This window comes from Protopterus annectens, chromosome 2.part2, assembly GCF_019279795.1.
Source record: "Protopterus annectens isolate FY-2018-M chromosome 2.part2, PAN1.0, whole genome shotgun sequence".
Taxonomy (NCBI): domain Eukaryota; kingdom Metazoa; phylum Chordata; order Ceratodontiformes; family Protopteridae; genus Protopterus; species Protopterus annectens.
Genome location: NC_056730.1, coordinates 513,201,649 through 513,221,683, shown reverse-complemented (window position 1 = coordinate 513,221,683; position 20,035 = coordinate 513,201,649). Strand labels below are relative to the sequence as shown.

The 20,035-nt window shown below is 43.2% G+C and overlaps 1 protein-coding gene across 2 annotated transcripts in view; it reads left to right on the top strand.

Moving 5' to 3' along the window:
- SEMA4F (ssemaphorin 4F) overlaps positions 1-20,035 on the top strand; it is a 1,454,381-nt gene that overhangs the window by 448,370 nt on the left and 985,976 nt on the right. The window lies entirely within an intron of this gene.

Here is a 20,035-nt window from a genome sequence, read left to right as displayed (position 1 = left end):
TGACTTCATCCTGCATAGCTATTGGAAGTTTTCTTGCTGGTCTGACCTCTGGGTCTAACTTCATGGAATGCACAACTGGACGTTTGCCCAACTTGTCATCGAAAACATAAGCATACTCTGCAAAAATAGCTTCACTAAAATTGGGACTAGGGTATGTGCTTACATGATGAACTTCTTTAGTAAAAGAAAGCAAATTCATTCTTAAACTGTCTCTGAGACCTACTAATGACTGCACAGGTCTTTGGACTACATGGGATAACAAGCTGTAACAGTTCCTATCCAAGTAACATGAAAGCACTACTGAACCTTTTAGTTTGAATTTCTTCACCTCCATAAGCAACAAGTTTTGCACAACTAACTGCACTGAGTTGTTCACCAGTTCTCACCTAAGCAAATGTCTAACATAACATTACACTTAAGCTCAGTGGATTTTATCATTGATCTGGACAGTACAATACACTTCATTCTTTGCCAACAAATTTACTGCATCAACCTTTTCACCAATTACTGATACACCATCTACTTAGAAAGTAGAATTGTAGCTCTCTGTGTGCTCAACCTGTTTTTCCGAGTGACCCTTCTTTCTGTGTGAGGTCTACTTGGTTTGCAAAACTTTTGAAAATAGTTCCATTTTTTACACTTGTGGCATTGCTGACCAAATGCCAAGCATTTTTCTCTTTTAGACTCCTGATTGGCACCACAGTTGTGACAGTTAACAATAAAGCTGGATTTGGGTTTAGCTGACTCACCCTTGTATTGCACTGTGCATGTCCTTTTCTTAGAACTTGCTGGAAAATGACGGCACGCCCAGGAAAATCCACAGGGGTTGCAGATGCCATGTGCTTAGGCCTACTTCTACTAGCCACGTGTTGCATGTGTCTACATTTGCTCTGGAGCCTGCTGAAACCATGCTCTTATCACTTGCAGGCATACTTGTGTGCCTTTCTGTAACTTCATGGATTTGACAAATCTCAATAGCTTTGCTCAGCATTAAATCACTGTCATGAAGCAAAATCTCTGTCACTGCTGCACTATTAATACCACACTCAAGCTTGTCCTTTGTCAGCTCATCATTTAAGTTACCAAACTGACACATTTTAGCTTTTTCTTAAGTCAGTTATATAAGCTGCGAACATTTCCCTTGTTTTTTTATCTCTTGTGTAAAACAAACGCCTCTGGAATGTAATATTTGTCTGGGGGTTACACATTTCCTTGAACTTGCGCTTCAAACACTCTGGGTCTTGCCTTGATTCAGCCCGTAAAACAATATGATTTTTTTCACATTCTCCCTCATATAACTGCTGGTGCATACACAAATGAACGTTCTCTTTCAGTAGCCTTTGACCCAGCTAGGTTTGGCAAAATGAATGCCCTAGTGCATGCATCTTTGTCAGAATAAGCTGCTTGTATAAAAATATATTCTTGCTCAGATATTCTCCAGTTCTCTGCAATATTCTGATCAAACACCAATAATGAGAGTTTTCGAAATCCATATGCCATATTAACACGCACCAGCAAAGGGTTTTGCAAGTATGCACGCACATACACATATGCCTAAAGTTTATGCCAGTATTTGTAACTGTGCTCAATAGCACAACAAGCCTCGAATAACTGAACTTTGCGGAATAAGTCTCTCTGGCACTAATACTCTTGAAATCACTGTAATGTACGAAATATCCTCTTATCCATGTAAGAAACATTTCAAATAAATGCACTGTGCAAATAAACAGCACACAGCACACACTGAAACTTCCCCAAAATGGCTGTACTTTGCTAAATAACTGTTTACACTGCAAGAAGCACACTGTAATGGTGGTAGTTTTTGAATAGACACACACACCACAAGAAACTTTTCAAAATGGCTATATTTTGACTGTTCTTTCAGAAGTAGTTGCACTTTGCACACAAATAAGGTCTCCATAATAAATGCACAGTAATTAGCACACACTGTTAGCACTTTTACACACTTTAAGATACTTCGAATAACTCTAGTTATGCCCTGAATACCATGTGAAGCAGTAGCTATGCCAAAACACAGTACTTTGCTCAAAAGCATGCAGTTGCCTTGCAATATTTATGCTTAATGTGCCCTTTTGCCCTTTATTATATTCATTTGCTCGTTCTTTTTCATGCACGTTATACCTTTCTTGTGCTCGTTTTACTGTAAACATGCCCATTTTGTTTTAAACATGCTCATATTGCAATTCCAAGGTAATTCGCAACCCCTTATGTGCTACTCTGATAAGTTTTATCAAATGTCTTAATTTTAAACATTTTGTTTAATTAATAAACCTTTTGTGCCTATCGCTTGTTTAATAATACGGTTTGTGGCCTTGTAGTGCTCCATTTTATCTTTTTTTATAAAACTGTTTGTGCAAGGTTTAATTACCTTTGGTTCCTTTCTGGTCCTTTTTCGTGCTCTTTTCTCTTGGTTTACCGTCACTGTTAACTCTGCACCTCATAGCTCTGAAAAGCAGTCTCTGGAATCCCGGTTCTGACACCATGTCGCTCATCTAGTCAGAGTAAAATAAAAACATTTCCACAACATTGGATATACCATGGAACACAGTGAAGACTGTCATCAAAAAGTGGAGAAAATATGGGGCAACAGTGACGTTGCAAAGAACTGGATGTCCCTCCAAAACTGATGAAAAGACGAGACGAAAACTGGTCAGGAAGGCTGCGAAGAGACCTACAGCAACACTGAAGGAACTGCAGGAATTTCTGGCAAGTACTGGTTGTGTACTACATGTGACAACAACCTCCCATATTCTCCATATGTCTGAGCTATGGGGTAGGGTTGCAAGACGGAAGCCTTTTCTTCCACAGAAAAACATCCAGGCCCAGCAGAAATTTGCAAAACAATACATCAGGTCTCCCAAAAGCATGTGGGAAAATGTGTTATGGTCTGATGAGACCAAGGTTGATCTTTTTGGCCACAATTCCAAACGGTACTTTTGGCACAAAAACAACAGTTTGCATCACCAAAAAAACACAATCCCCATGGTGAAGCATAGTGGTGGCAGTATCATGCTTTGGGGTTGCCTTTCTTTAGCTGGAACTGGGGCTTTAGTCAAGGTGGAGGGAATTATGAACAGTTCCAAATACCAGTCACTGTTGGCCCAAAACCTTCAGGCGTCTGCTAGAAAATGATTAGGATTTTCACCGTTCAACACAATGACCCCAAACATACATCCAAGTCAACAAAAGAATGGCTTCACCAGAAGAAAATGAAAGTTTTGGAATAGCCCAGCCAGAACCCGGACATCTGTCGGGTGACCTGAAGAGGGCTGTGCACAAGAGATGCCCTCGCAATCTGACCGATTTGAAACTCTTTTGCAAGGAAAAGTGGGCAAATATTGCCAAGTCAAGATGAGGCATGCTGATAGACTTCTACCCAAGAAGACTGAATGCTGTAATTAAATCAAAAGGTGCTTTAACAAAGTATTAGTTTAAGGGTGTGCACACTTATGCAACCAGCTTATTGTACATTTTTTATTTTTTTGTATTTTTTCCCTTAACAGATTTGTTTTTCAATTGAATTGTACAGGTTATAGGTCACATTAAAGGTGGGAAACATTTTGAAGTGATTTATTGTGGTCTCATTTTTTTATATCACAAAAACCTGGCATTATAACAGGGGTATATACACTTTTTATAGCCACTATATGTGTGTGTATATGTATGTATGTATGTATATATATTTATATATATATATATATATATATATATATATATATATATATATATATATATGTGGGTTTACTTGAAAACACCGACATGCCAAAACATAGAGACCGGAAGATCAACAGCTGAGATGACCGACAGTTTAAAAGCACGAAACTTCACATGCCCGAAGAACCACAATCCCGACAGTCAACAAAACAAATACCTTTTCCGAAAAACACACACACAACACAAGCACACCAAAAACCTTACAAACCTACACTAAACCTTACATACATAACTATCTATGCACTAACCTTAACCCAAACCTAACCCTAAGGTCCGTCACTATCGCACACTCACCTAACCCACGCCCTAACCCTTACTCACTTAACCCGTCCCTAACCTTAAAGTCTGTCACTATCGCACACTTACCTTAACATGTCGGTGTTCTCAGCGTCTGGCTTTTAAACTGTCGGTCATCTCAGTTGTCGATCTTCCGGTCTCTGTGTTCTCGACGTCAGTGTTTTGGCATGTTGGTGTTTTCAAGTACACCCATGTATGTATATATATATGTAAACTAGTTACATGTTGGCATATGCAGTATGTAGCTGACAAAATGCAAGCATACCTTCTCAAAATCAGTAGTCCTCTGTACAGATATATCCCAAAGTAATAGGCTTTCTTCTGTGTTTTTCACATAAACACGTTTGCTCACCATCAGGTTCCCTGTCTACATGATTGCCTTTTTGTGATATAGATTCAGGGCTGTCAGTGCAGTGAAGATGCAAATGAGGTGTGAACTCAATGCAGGCACTCCTTCGGTGTTTTATTTTAATGGATTGCAACAGTGAATGATTATGGGAAAAGGTAAACACAACAGCAGTGGAGACTGCCCTACATCTAGTGGGTGTGTCAGCTTAGACTTACAAAGTGTTAGATTTAATTCTGTCAGGGTTGGAAATGTGAGTAAGCAACACACAATTCACAGGTTGTGTTCATTAACATTCAACCTCCTCTTCATTTGTTGGCAACTGAATATATTATTTCCATTTAATGTCCTTGCACATTTTATGGCCGATGGTATACAGGCTGCATGTTTCAGATTACTGGTCAGATAAGAGAAGAATGACCAGCAAACACAGAGAGGTAAGACAGGGCTGTATATTTGGAAGCAATTATCAAAACTGGTGTGTGATCACTTAGTGCACTACATCCAAAAATAATAAATGTACAAGTTACAGTTGTATGGATTCATATTATTCTAGATGGTGATGCAATTGGTTGTATGCAGAATAATTTCAGTTCCTTGCTGCAAAGCTGTTTGGGTGGCCAAAAGGGATAAGGCACCCTTACTGTTTTCTGAAGGTTTGGTGGAGTGAGAGATCAAATCCAGAGCTATCTAGAAATATCTTGTGTCCTAATATTTTGTGGTGTGCATGTCATACATTGCTTTTCCTCATTTCAGCTACTTTCCTATTTCCCACAGCAAAGGAGGAAATTAATGATGGATTTGTCAGTGCTTATCTGATTTGCGCAAAGCACAGCAGTGCACAGACAACAGACAGCACAACTGGACCACTCGGGAAGCAGACAGGACCCAGACAACCAAAAATAGAAACCAGATACATTCAATTAATTCTATTGGACACCGTGCAAACCCGCTAAGTGGTGTTGTGAGGCAGTTAACAGAAAGACCTTAATGATTAGTAAATTAGGGAATGTCATTTAACTAGTCCTATGGCAGCATATGTAAGTGTAGGGCTGTAGTACAGATGGTCTTGGATTCTAGTACAAGGTGTGCAGCCTTTTTTTTACTGTTGTGACATAGCAGTTTATAGCACTGAACTGACATAGACAACTGTTATTTCAACTTTCTTGTGGAAACATGTGTAAGTGTAGGACTGCCATACACATGGTCCTGGGCTCTAATACAGGATATTTCATACATTTTTTTTCCTGTTATTCCACTTCAGATTATATTCGTTGTTACTTATAACACTTTAGATAGTGGAGCTGATATTAATTATATGTATGAGGGATGAGACATTATCATTGTGTTATCAGATGTATGACTAAAGGTGTGTACTGTATTTCTGTTAAGTATAATTCTGCTCTCTGGAATGGCGTGACCTTCACATTTGCCAAAGACACATACACAACTGCCTCAATATCCAATAACCTTGTCAGGTCACATACACACACGTGTAACAGCTCATACTGTTACCTGTATTTATGTATGATTCCTGACTGTGTCTGAGCAGCACTTCTGTGGCAAAGGTGGAAAATCAATGCTTGGAAGAAAGGCTTTGTCCCTTATGCTTAGGTTTGAATCCCACAGTGTAAAAATCAATTTTCTCAGTGTGTAAATGTAAAAATGCATGTGTCAGGACAGTTGAATGCAGTGAGCATAGAACCCCTACCTACCTAAGTACACAGACTATAGAACTTTACACAAGCGCCACAGCACAAGTCTGACTTTTACAAGATGGCAGGTCAACTTTGGTGGATGACGTTGGCAAGCCATGTGGGATAGCAGATGTTGGGAAGCCTGCAGAGGTTCACAGCTTTATAGGTGCATAGGAGGTTACCAGCCTAACGACCCTAGGGTGTTCACAAGCCTAGCTGTGTAAAAACACAAGTACCCTTATTGAGCATAGTTAGATGGTCACTGTTAGAGTGATTCTGTGAGTAGCACCAATTGGCCCTGTCCACTGCATACATAAGTGTTTGACAACATTAAAGGTATGGATTTCATTCTTGACCATGTGGATTGTGCCATGTGTGTGTGTGTGTGTGTGTGTGTGTGTGTGTGTATATATATATATATATATATATATATATGTATATATGTAGTGTTTTTGTATGTGTGTGTGTGTGTATATATATATATATATATATATATATATATATATATATATATATATACACACACACACACACATGGGTGTGTGTGTGTGTGTGCAGATATATAGATGTGTATATACACACACACACACACGAATATAGCTCTCTTGTATATGTATGTGTATGTCATGCGCACCAGTCAACTAGCCTGTATTGCTCATAATCCTCTTTGGGAAAAAACAAGTACCTATGAATTACAACATTAATCAGTTAAACAATATCACACACTGAGAGTGTGATAAGAGGCCTAGGGACTCAGGTGAACAGTAACCTCTCCTTCGACAATCATATTGCTAAAGTGGTTAGAAAATCCTTCTATTCGGCCCACCTTATCACAAAAGGGTTTGCATCCAGGAATAAGGATGTTATTGTCCCCCTCTACTCATCACTCATTAGACCCGTTATTGAATATAATGCCCCGTTCTGGATGTACCTAGCAAGACATCTGCAACAACTGGAGAGGCCTCAAAAGTACCTCTCAAAGAGGATAACTGGCCTCAACAGTTGCCCTATGCCATGAGGCTAAAAAAACTCAGACTGTACTCTGTCTTGTACTGGCTACTCAGAGGTGATCTCTGCCTGATATACAAGGCTATGTCAAACCCCAAATTGCTAGAAATGCTCCACCTAAGGAAACCCAATCCACCAGAGCTACTCGCTCAAGGGATGTAAACCTGACGTCAACAATAAACAGGACTTGTTGGAGGGACAGATTCGTATCCCAGAGACTTCCCTTGCTCTGGAATAAGGTCCCCATAAATGTGAGGCAGAGCTCCTCATTAGCGCTCTTCAAGAGGAATCTTGATGAGTGGATGGGAAACAAGAAATTCACCCCGGGAGTCACTTCGGTGGCCCTGCTAGACAGGGGCGCAGGAAACTAGACCACTTGGGAGGGAAGCGTAAACAAAACATTTTTTGGCTAGGCTTAATTATGCCCTAGGGCCAATAGCCTAGTACCTACCTATGTTATATACAGGTATGGCAGTGTCCCTCCTAACACCTCCAGCAGATGTTACAGTGCCAGGACAGTGTGCGTAGTTACCCTCATAGAATGCGGATGTATCATAATAGTTGTTCAAGTGTGTTTGTGCAGTCGTCGCTTATTACTCTAACGCATATGTTATGTCAGAGGTATGGGATTATTGGTGATTTTATTTTGATGATATACATGATTGAGATGTTTTCCATGAGCCTTTACCTGTGCCCCACTTGATGGAGACCTCTGTTGAGATTGCACTCTATTTAGGTAAATCCGTGTGCACAGCTTCACAAAATGCACCCTACCCCATTTGTATGTCAGATTCCCTAATAGATGTCCTTTGCATTATTCAAGTAAGGATGCTTATTTCACGTTGACAGCTACCCCATTGTTATGTCACCTTGTGTGGTAGTCACATAAAACACACTTTCACTGTGGAGTCCCTACTGTACCATATAAATATGTGATTGGTGTTGCTGCTACAACCATTTGCTATTGACATGCCGTTATCTGCTGTACATTAGGTTGTTCCACCTGTCCCTTTTCTCTGTGTTCATTCCTACAATTCATCTACTTGTCCCTATTCAGTACACCACTTCCCCTGAGTGTTTCTTGTAGAGGCAGTCCATGTACCATTATGGATCAATGTTAAGTTGTCAATCTCGCCTTCATTCTTGCTGGATGGGTTCGGAGCCGATCCTCGGCTCTGACTCGGCCACTTACTAAAGCTCGAGAGCTAATTTTACCGGCTTGAGGCAACCCTATATCCCATGATGCAAGGCGATGACTACCCAGATCTCGTTTGCCGCTTTAATGCAGGTGCTTTTTTTACCGGCTCCTGGTAAGTTTTTCAGAATTCAGACTTTTAGTCTCACCGAGTTAGTTTTAGTCACTACTTCATAGGTTCATAGGTTCATACTAGGCTATCTGCCCAAGGGCATTTATAAGCCTAGCCCATAGTTATGTGGCTTTCGCCACCCCTTTAGTTTGAATAAAAACTATGCCTATCATTTTTCTGTGCCTCTGTCAAGCAGTGACACTGAAGTAATCCCTGGGGTATATCTGCGATCTCCCATCCATTGGTCAAGATTCCTCTTGAACAAGGCCAGCGAGGTGCTCTGCCTCACATGTACCGGGATTTTGTTCCACAGCATAGGGAGTCTCTGGGTGATGAATCTGTCCCTCCAGCACATTCTATTTATAACCGTGTCAAGGTTTAAGTCTCCGCCTTGTGGTTCTGAGGGATCTAGATTTTTGAGGTGAAGCATATTCATCAAATCTGGGTTTGACATGGCCTTATATGTCAGGCACAGGTCACCTCTGAGCAAGCGGTATGAGACTGAATAGAGCTGGAGTTCTTTCAGTCGGGCAGCATAAGACATATTTTTGAGACCCTTTATCCTTTTGGTGAGGAACTTTTGGGGCCTTTCAAGCTGCAGCAGGTGTCTGGTCAGATACATTCCGAACAGGGCATTGTACTCAATCATAGGTCTAATGAGTGATGAGTACAGGGGACGATGACCTCCCTTGATCTAGATGTGAATCCCTTCATGATCAGGTGGGCGATATAGAAGGTTTTCCTAACTACTTTAGCAACATGAGTGTCAAACGAAGGCTACTGTCAACTTGGGTCCCCAGATCCCTGATGACTTTTTCTGTGCTCAGTGGATTGCCACCTATATGGTAGCTAGGGGTAACCTTGTTTTTCCCAAAGGGTATGACTATGCATTTTTTGGCGTTTAACTTCAGGCCATGGCTCTGGCACCAGTTATCCGCTTCTGTGAGGCCCTTCTGGAGGATATCTGTGTCAGATGTGTTTTCGACTATGGCTCCCAGTTTGCAGTCATCTGCAAACTTTGTCAGCCATAACCCTCCTGTGTTTGCTTGTACTTCAGAAAAGTAGATGCCGAACAAGAGTGGACCCAGGACTGAGCCCTGTGGGACACCACTTGTGACAGGCTTTGAGTCTGACATGGCTCCAGCAACTCTGACCCTGTGGGTTCTGTCACTTAGCCAGTTTGCAACCCATCTTGTGATGTATGGGTTTACATTCAAGCTGATGAGTTTTTCGATGATACCTGAGTGGGGTATTGTGTCAAGGCCTTTGCCAGGTCGAGGTAGGCTGTATGGACTGCCTTTCCTCATCAATGGCCTTGGTGACTGTCTCAAAAGTCAACCAAGTTTAAGAGGCAGGATCTGCCTTTGACAAAGCCAAACTGGGTTGGATCCAAAGTCTGCAAGTTCCCTATGTCTTTATTTATGAGTTCCATTATGATCCTCTCCATGGCTTTGCAGATAAGGCTTGTCAAGCTAATGGGGCGGTAATTTCCAGGGTCTGTGGAGGCACCGCCCTTATGAAGTGGGACCACAGTCGCCGTGCGCCACTCCTTGGGTACGTATCCTGAGGTGAGGCTAAGATTAAACAGCTGTCCTAACTGTGGGTTTAATTCCTCGTTGAGTTCATGAAGCACACAGCCGGGGACACCATCCGGCCCCATGGATGCTGTGTTTTTTGCCTTGGTGAGGGCAGTTCTCACCTGGGCGTTAGAGATGTTTGGGGGGGCTACAATCCTCTGGAATAGATATCTCTCCTTTTGGGGAGGGGGAGAAGTTTGCACTGAACCTGTCAGCCAGTATGTTAGCAATGTGTGTAGGTTCAGTAATTTTCACATCATTTTGAACTAATTCTGAGCATATCTGGGAGTTTCCTCCTAGGTTTCTAACATAGCTAAAGAAGGCCTTATGATTATCTTTAGAGTCCTTGGCGATTTTTCTCTCAAAATTTGCCTTGGATGATTTTATGAGAGCTCTTAGTTTTTTACTTATAATGATCAAAGGTGTCTTACCTTTCAAGGATTTTGCTCTATCTTGTAGTAGCTTCCTCCTTTTGTTGTAGAGCTTGTTTATGGCTGGGGTCCACCAGACTGGATGCTTGCCTTTGGTACAGAGAGTCTTAGTTTTGTTTGGGATTGCCTGATCCATGCAGTCCTGTAGGTGCTGGTAGAAGGCATTTGTAAGTGATTCAGCGGTTTGAGTAATGTTTACCACTGGCTCAGGGGCCTTAAAGGAGACCACACTAGTTTTTAGAAGTGTGAAATCGGCTTTTGAGAAGTTTTTCACTGTGGTCTTTTTGTTTCAGGTGGGGGCGGGATGAGGACCTCCAGCGAGATTAGTTTATGATCTGATCTCACCAGTGAAGGGTATACTTCCGGTGTTGAACATTTTGATCCCATGTTCGTGATGATGAGATCAAGTATGTTTTCTCCTCTTGTGGGGATGGTGACTAGTTGTTCCATGGCATTTGAGTTTATGAACTCCAGGAATCTTTGGGTTAGAGTGTTCGGGCTTGAGTAGTGTTCCCAGTCTATATTAGGGTAGTTGGTCACCTAGTATGATGGTGTTTGGAGATACATTTATCCCCTCCAATATTTTCAGGAAGGCCATGTGAGGTTCCTGAGTTTGAGAGGGTGGCCTGTAACATGCTACAAATTGCAGAGCAGTCTTGCCTATGGTTAATTGCACCTGGATGGTCTCCGATGCATCGTGCGTTGCCACCAACCTTGAGGTGTGGGTGTCCTTTATGAATATGGACACCCCCCCCCCTTTCTTGGTGTTGTCCGGATTTTGGGGCCGGAACGCATGATATGAGGTGAAACCTGTTAGTGCTGGGGTGCTCTCAGGAGCCTTGAACCAGGTTTCTGTCACAGCACAGACATCGATGTTCTCCATATTGAGAAGGGCCTCGAGTGCGTGCATCTTGAGATTGAGACTTCTGGCATTGAGCAGCATTACCCTTAGTTTTTTCCTTTTGGTGTTCTAGGGTGGTAGGTTTAGAATTTGAGCCTTGCCTAAAAAGGCACTATGGGGTGGCAAGAGCCTTTGCCAATATCCGAAGCCCAGGGTGACAGGTGCAAGCCGTCCCTTGCGAAGCAGCATGGCTTGTCCAGCATGTCATCCCAGGCAGACAGACATTGATCCCCTTTGAATGACACCAGAATTTAAGCCAATTATTAAAGCTGATCATCTTATCACTGTATTGTGGCATCATTCTAGGTGAAGGTAGGATACTGCTCAAGGTCAGGGTCATACCTGCCTGGGCTACATAATCAGAGAGCTCCTCGATGTCCCTTTTCATGTAGTCCAAGGAGGTACGCCTCAGGTCGTTGACACCAGCGTGGACAATGACTGAGTCGTACTTGTACCTGCTGTTGAGAGACCTGAGTGCTTGCGTTATGTGGCGGATTCTAGCGCCGACAGGCAGCTTACTGTGACCTTCTCCTTACTCAGTCTGGTGAGCGGGACGGCAGTGTGTCTGACTATGGAATCACCAATGACAAGTGTGTCTGGCATTTTGTTTGGCCTTAAGGGCTGTGACTGTTTGACACTCTGACTGTGTGGTCTATGTGTTGCATGTGTTGGGTCGTGAGGTGGTAGTTGTTTGGGTGTCTGCTTTGGTGGCCTCTGCTGTTTTGGTAAATTTTGATCAGAGCCTCCAGTATGTCTTTGTGTGAGTATGTGTATGATTTGAAGTTGTGATGGTACCATATGTGACTGGGTATGTATTGTGTGTGGTTACCTTCTCCTCCTGTCTGGTCTTGCCAGTCCTATGTTGAGAGAGCTCAGCCTCCAGTTTGGCCGTATAGTTGCATCTCTCGCATGTATTTGTGTTTTGTGGGAGAAGGAGAGGATTGTTCAGTGTACATGAGGCAATTGTAACATTGCCTCAATATTCCCAGGTTCACCAGTTGAGCTGGAGAGGACACTAGCAACTGATCCCTCGACATACTAGAAGTAGTAGATAAAGAGACTTTCAAAGGACTCGGGGAAGTGGGTTTTAGGCTGGTGGGGTACTATCTATAATAAGAGTGCTTTATCAAGGTGCAAGTACTGTAGGAGTAAGTGCTAGGCTTTACAGATAGAGAATAGTCTACTTGGGAATCAAGTAGAGATTAACTTTTCAGTTATAGGATATGCTGGTTAGATCAGCAGTACAGCTCGAGGAAGGTAGTTCTAAGGAAAATTTGAAGAGTGGAATTTAGATGTCCCGAATAGTTTAACCTTGTTTAACCGCTGCTCTTGTGTGCAACAGTGGAAACTCAGCTAACCCGCTTAGCGTGTTTTATAGCAGGGGCTGAAGGGAGCTAGGAATTGGCCCAAACGACCAATGGACTACTAGTTTCTGGCTGAAACTTCACCAAATCGGACAAAAGGCAGCTCAGTGCTTCCCACTCCCACTGGTAAGCAAAGAAACTTCCCTCCTTCCTAATAAGGCAATGGATCAGTAACAGGAACTAAAAACAAAGCCCAGGGATCAGCAACTCTGAAACTGGACTACTCTAGTTCAGTAAGGCGGAAAACGAGATTTTTGTTTTATTACAGAGATAAGGAAAAAACAGACAGTAAATGCTATAAATGCTGTAAATCGGCTAGCGCACTTTAGTGTGTAGCCTACAGAAACAATTTGCAACAATTAGTAACTTAAAGTGCAATAAACAGTGTAAAATGCAGAAATCACTTAAAGTAGCAGTAAAACAGGCGAAATGCAGTCGCTAGCTTAATAACAGTGGGAAAGCCACAAAAATACTTATATCTGGTAGAAAGTCACTCTTTTAGCTCTCTGCTGCTTGGATCACTCTGCAGGCCACCACGAGGATCTGTGCTGAGTTGGTACAAGCTGGAAAACGCGTGTTTAGCGTGTTTTATAGCAGGGGGCTGAAAGGAGCTAGGAATTGGCCCAAAACGACCAATGGACTACTAGTTTCTGGCTGAAACTTCACCAATTCGGACAAAAAGTCTGCTCAGTGCTTCCCACTCCCACTGGTAACCAAAGAAACTTTCCTCCTTCCTAATAAGGCAATGGATCAGTAACAGGAACTAAAAACAAAGCCCAGGGATCAGCAACTCTGAAACTGGACTACTCTAGTTCAGTAAGGTGGGAAAACAAGAGATTTTTTTTTTTTTTTTTTACAGAGACAAGGAAAAAACAGACAGTAAATGCTATAAATGCTTTTAAGCGGCTAGCACACTTGAGTGTGTTAGCCTACAGGTAAAATTAAGCAACAAATAACTTTTTAAGAGTGCAAAACAGTTAATCAACACAAAAACAGTTTAAATAGAATGCAGAGCTGTATAAACAGGCTAAGATGCAGTCGCTAAGCAGTAAATATTCAAAAAGCCGGAAAAAAATACTTAAATCAGTTATAGCAAATACAGTTATAACAAATGCTCTGAAATATACTGTGTATTTCCAATATGTTTGAGAAGGACAGTCAGAACACAAGAAGGTTCAGGCGAAAAAGAAAAAAAAAGTTTTGTTTTACTTTTTGAAAAGGGAAAAAGGAGGAACAGAAGGCCTTATCAAATGTTCTCTCTGTATTAAGAAGAATGAGCTAATGACACTAGACTGGGAGGTGTGTCACAGTAGGGGCTGGCAACTGCAAAGCCACCAAGTATAAGAGCAAGACACCAACAGGGAGTGAGGGTGGGACAAAATAGCCTAAGAAAGCACTACAGAGTCAAATGAAAGTTTTTAAACAGATAAGGATTTGTGAAGATTCTGAATAGACAAAGTGCTTTATATATATTAAATTATAAAAAGAGTAATCTGTAAAAAGAATCAAAAGATACTTATATTTTGTAGCTCAGTTGCGGTCAAACAACTTCTCCAGCCTGCACTGTGTGCAAAGACACCAAAGTTAGGGCAATTCCAGATCAACTTTTTTTTTACAAGAACACAAAAGAACCAGCCCCCACTAGCCAAGAGATAATTACACAGAGTAAATGTTTCAGTTTATACAATAGCCTAAGACAGCAAAGCACTGCAGAGTCAAATGAAAGTTTTTAAACAGGTAAGGATTTGTGAAGATTCTGAATAGACAAAGTGCTTTATATATATTAAATTATAAAAACAGTAATCTGTAAAAATAATCAAAAGATACTTATATTTTGTAGCTCAGTTGCGGTCAAACAACTTCTCCAGCCTGCACTGTGTGCAAAGACCTGTTGTTGTGTAAACTCTTAACGATTAGTTTAACCCTATTCCCGTTAGTGTTCCCTATTTTTCTAGTTATTTATCCCTTCCCCTAAGTTAGGCCTTAAGCCTCCCCCTTTCCTAATTTTCTGTCAGGGATTCTGTGTGGTGTTTGAGTGTGTTTGTATCTCTGTTTAAATTTTTTATTATTGGATTGGGTGTTTATTGTGTGTGTGTCTGTGTTTTTTGTTTGTTACTTAGTGGCTCCTCGACACAGTTATGTCGAAGGACACAAAGGTCTCAGGCTTCAAGAAGTGTGACTCGTGCTGTCAGAAGATGTCTCTGACAGACGGTCACACTTCTTGTGTTTACTGCCTGGGACCTCTGCACCTGCAGGACTCTTGTGCTATCTGTCATGCCTTCAGCCCAAGAGTCCTGCAGGAGCGCAGAAATAAATTAATACTGAGGGGCTTATTAAAGCCTGAGAGCTCCCCGACTAAGTCGGCTCCGGGGAAGCCCTCGAAACCAGTTAAGCCTTCGGCTCCAAGTCCTAAGCCATCGGCTACTGGTTCGCCTTCTCTGACGAGATCGGCTCCGGCCGGAGCCGATCCTTCTATGTCACAAGCTACAGTATCGGCTCCATCCGGCGCCGATGCTGCTAAATCTGGGCACTCTGTGTCGGCTCCGGCTGGAGCCGACGTATCCTCGGCTTCTTCGGCTCCACCTATCTCAAAAAAGAGATCAAGATCCCCTTCGTTGGAGTCGATACATTCGGCTCCGAGATCACCCCTGCTCTCGGAGCGGAGCCATCGGAGCCGGTCTTCTCAGTCGTCCAGGCTGTCCGACCACGACCTTGAGAGAGTGGTGAGTAGACTATTAAAGTCTCAGGCATTGGCCCAAATGCTCCATAGCCCGTCTCAACAGACGGTAGCTATCTCACATCCACCTAACATTCCTCCTTCGACTCTCTTACAGAGCTCGGAGCCGGAACTCCTCGGAGCCGTGACTGTTGTGACTTCGGAGCCGATACCACCCCCTTCGCCCGTCGTCTCTGCTCCGATTTCCTCCTTGAGGCCTTCATTGGAGGGATCCGGGCGTCTGGTCTCTCTCGTCGGCTCCGAGGGGGCGAGTGGCATCGGACCCTTGTCCGACCCCGATGTTCATCGTGCATACAGCTGCAGTAATCACAGATGGGGTTTCAGCCGTCAGGTGGTCCCTCGGTCGGCCGAATTCCAAAGTCTTGGTCCGGCGTCGGTTGTCGTCGCTTACTCTTCTGACGTCAGTGAGGCCAGAGTATATAAGACACAGCCGACACCATGTTCTTCAGTCTTTTTTGCCGCGTGGTGCCCGAAGCTGAAGCAGTTCACAAGTGCCGGTCGGCCAGCTCCTGAATTACGAAAAAAATTGGAAACAGAAGTCTTCATTAAAGCTAAGTACCCCGTTGGGGAAACTTTTCTTGCCTCAGACCGATTTTGTCCAAAAAACGCAAGGAAAAGGACAGACACGCGAGGCCCGCGGTCCCCGCCGACACCACGCCAAAACAGGCTACACGTGGTCCGGTTCTCAGCGAGACGCCTTTGCAGTCCCTGACTACCGACGACACTCCTTTGGCGGTGTCTTCTGTACCCGAGACCGCTGGGTCTTCGGCCCTTTCCAAGACTACTACCGAAGCCCCTGCTAATGTAGAGCCTACTAATGTGGACAGGTCCACCTCCACCCATGGTGTATTTAGGCCCTCATCTTCTTTTTCAATTAAGGCCTTTACTAAATCCAAAACAGCCAGGCATCCCACGAGGCCTGTTGCACAGGGCCCATCTTCAGGACCCATGCCTAAAAAACAGATGCTAAAAATGGCTGAGGATTTAATTACTCTTATCAGAGGTTCTCATCCCCCTCCTGACAAGAGACCCAGAGTGGAGGAAGATTCTCCCTCTTCTGATCAGGGATCCATTTTATCAGAACATTCTGATGCAGAGGAACACTCTTACTCTCCTTTTGAGGATTTGGATGCAGAACAGTCTATTCCTTCTGTATCTCCTCCTGAGGATTTTTCCTTTGGGGAAACCTTGCACACCTTGAGGGAACAATTCCATTGGGAAGGCCAAGACTTTTCAGATTCCAAGAAAAGACTTAGGGAATTTCTTTGGTTACCTCAACACAGACCTCTGGCTATACCCCCTGTTTTGGACATACTGGATGATGTCTATTCGGAGGCTTGTCTTAACCCTGATTCTCTGCCTCCTGCACCAGTCAAACCTGATAGGTATTACGGAGTGCCCAGCTCTCACCAATTTCTCTTCAAAAGCCATAATGCTGACCCTGAAACCATTTCACAAGGTCCCAAGGGATTGAAGGCCTCCACTGCCAAGAATCCACTTCCTGCAGAAAGGGAATCCAGATCTTTAGAAAGGTGGGGTAAAAAGGTATATACCTCGGCCACCCTAGCCATGAGGGCCTTAAACTGCCAGTTTCATATGATTAAATATCAACAGTACCTGTTATCACAATTAAGGAACAAAATGTCTCAACCTGAACAACCAGATTTAAAAGAGTTACAGGATATGATGCATAGTGCAGAGCAAGTGGGTAAACACACCTTACAATGTGGTTATGATGCCCTAGAGGCCTCCAGTAGAGCGGCTGCTACAGGATCAGTCATTCGCAGACATGCCTGGCTTAGGGAACAAAATTTGCCTGATCATGTGAAAGCTAAACTTCTAGATGCTCCTTTACAAAAGGATGTACTATTTGGTACTAATGCTGAGGAGATACTACGGAAAATGGAAGAAAAAGCCAAATCTATGCAAACTGTCAAAGCTTTCTTACAGGTCCAACCACCACGTTTTAGCAGAAATTGGCCTTCAAAAAACTGGTCCTTTCCAGCCACTGACAAGCCCCAGAGAGGTAGATACAGACGCACAAGGGGCAGAGGGCAATCACAAGGATCATATAGAGGCAGACAATGGCAAACTCCAGCACCAAGAGGTGGTGAAGACAGTGCACAACAATACAGGAAGCAAACCCAATGACTCCCTCATTTCCATGCCAAGCAGGTCTCAGCTGGCAGCACCTTTGGGAGGGAAACTAGCATTATTTGCAAGCAATTGGCATGTTGTCACAACAGACAAATGGATACTGGACATTATAAACAGAGGCTACAAATTTCAATTTCACACTCTTCCAAAAATGAGAGGCATGCCAAACCTGCCACAAAATCAAAGGGCAGAGGCACAACTGCAAATTTCAAAGCTCATAAACATGAGAGCTATTCAAAAGGTACCTACGCACCAACAAGGTCAAGGTTTTTATTCAAGACTTTTTCTGGTACCAAGGAAAGGAACCGACTGGAGACCCATTTTGGACTTATCCATCCTAAACACATTTCTACTGCACCAAAATTCAAGATGCTCACATTACAGCAGCTTCTTCCCATGCTGGGCAAGGAGTTTTGGCTGGTAACATTGGACCTCAAGGAGGCATACCTGCATGTCCCAATCAGACAAAGCTGCAGAAGATACCTCAGATTTCTTGCAGGTTCAATCCACTATCAATTCTCTGCATTGCCCTTTGGCTTATCTACTGCGCCCAGAGTATTCACAAAGTGCCTGGCATCAGTGATTGCCTACTGCAGACTTCAAGGGATACAAATCTACCCTTATCTGGACGACTGCCTGATCCAAGCGGACAGCAAACACATACTTCTGGAACATCTGGCATATGTGACACGGTTACTGCTTTCTCTGGGATATACAATCAACAATGAGAAATCAAGGCTAACACCATCTCAGAAAATAACCTTCCTGGGTGCCAACTTGGACACAAACACCCAGATGGCATATCTTACGCCAGAAAAACAGGGGCAACTATCTCAGTACTTCAAAATACTAGCAAAAAGTACCAGGCTTACTGCAAGGAAAATCCTGCAGGCTCTGGGATTCATGGCATCTTGCATTCTTCTAATCCCATGTGCAAAGCTGCATATGAGGAAACTTCAATGGTACCTAAAAAAGCTATGGTCTCAACACAGTCACAGTTTGGAAACAATTATACCAATAATTCCATGTTTGCAAAAGGAATTCCTATGGTGGGCCCAAGCATGTCAAGTAAACACAGGCCTTCCATTCTGCAAGCCTCAAGCAAAACAAGTCATAACCACAGACGCCTCAGATTACGCCTGGGGCGACATGAAGGACAGGTGCATTCAGGGCAGATGGTCCCAAAAGGAAAAGCACCTTCACATCAATCAAAAAGAAATGCTAGCAGTAATAAATGCAATTACAGCTTTCAAGGACTTCCTGCATCCAGGACAATTACTGATAAGAACAGACAACACCAAAGTAATGTGGTACATAAACAAACAAGGAGGAACACATTCATACCCCTTGTGCAGACTAGCCATGACTCTTTGGAACTTGGCTCTGGAAAAACACATTGAACTTCAAGCACAGTACTTGCCAGGATTGGAAAACACACTGGCAGACAATCTAAGCAGAAATATGACAGATCCACACGGATGGAAGTTACATCCTCAGGTGTTTACAGAAATAATCCAAGCGTGGGGGAGGCCAGACATAGATCTTTTTGCCTCCCACAGGAATCATCAATTGGAAAAGTTTTGTTCAAGGACCTTTCATCCAAAGGCCTGGAGAGTGGACGCCCTTTCATTCAATTGGACAGCATGGACAGTTTACGCATTCCCACCTGCCCAAGGTGCTTTTGAAAGCAAGAACAGACAAACCGAGGATGATACTGATTGCTCCAGATTGGCCAAGGCAACACTGGTACCCACTCCTGAGGAGCCTAACACATACTCCTCCCTGGTCCCTGCCTCTAATGCCTCTTCTGCTGACTCAGCACAGCTACAAAACACTTCACAGTCAGCTGAAAACACTCAATCTTGCTGCATGGAAAATTCCTTAACACCACAACAGACCCTACTCTCCAAGGAGGTGCAGGATGTCATTTTGGAGGCCAGAAGGCCATCTACTAGAAAAGCTTACTCCGCAAAATGGAAGTGGTTTTGCTCTTGGAATGAGAAGAGGCCAGGACCCTAGAAAACTGAACTTGCCTCAGGTATTACAGTATCTAGCTGAGCTGCTGAACAGTGGACTTTCCTTCTCCTCCATAAAAATACATGCCTCAGCCATTTCTGCAGAATTCAACACGGATCCCCCTTTATTTTCTCACCCACTCTTACGACAGTTCCTCAGAGGGGCTAAGAATATAAGACCTCCAAGGGAAGCAACCAATACCAGCCTGGGACCTTAATTACATACTAGAAAAATTAACATTGCCTCCTTTTGAACCAGCTGCCTCAACAGATTTGCAATATTTGTCCTGGAAAACAGCCTTCCTTCTGGCCATCACTTCAGCTCGTAGGGTTTCTGAACTACAGGCCCTCATGGCGGTGCAGCCCTTCCTCATTTTCCATCAGGACAGGGTTTCCCTTCGTACCAACCCATCATTTATGCCAAAAGTGGTATCCAGGGTAGCCTTAAATCAAGCCATACACC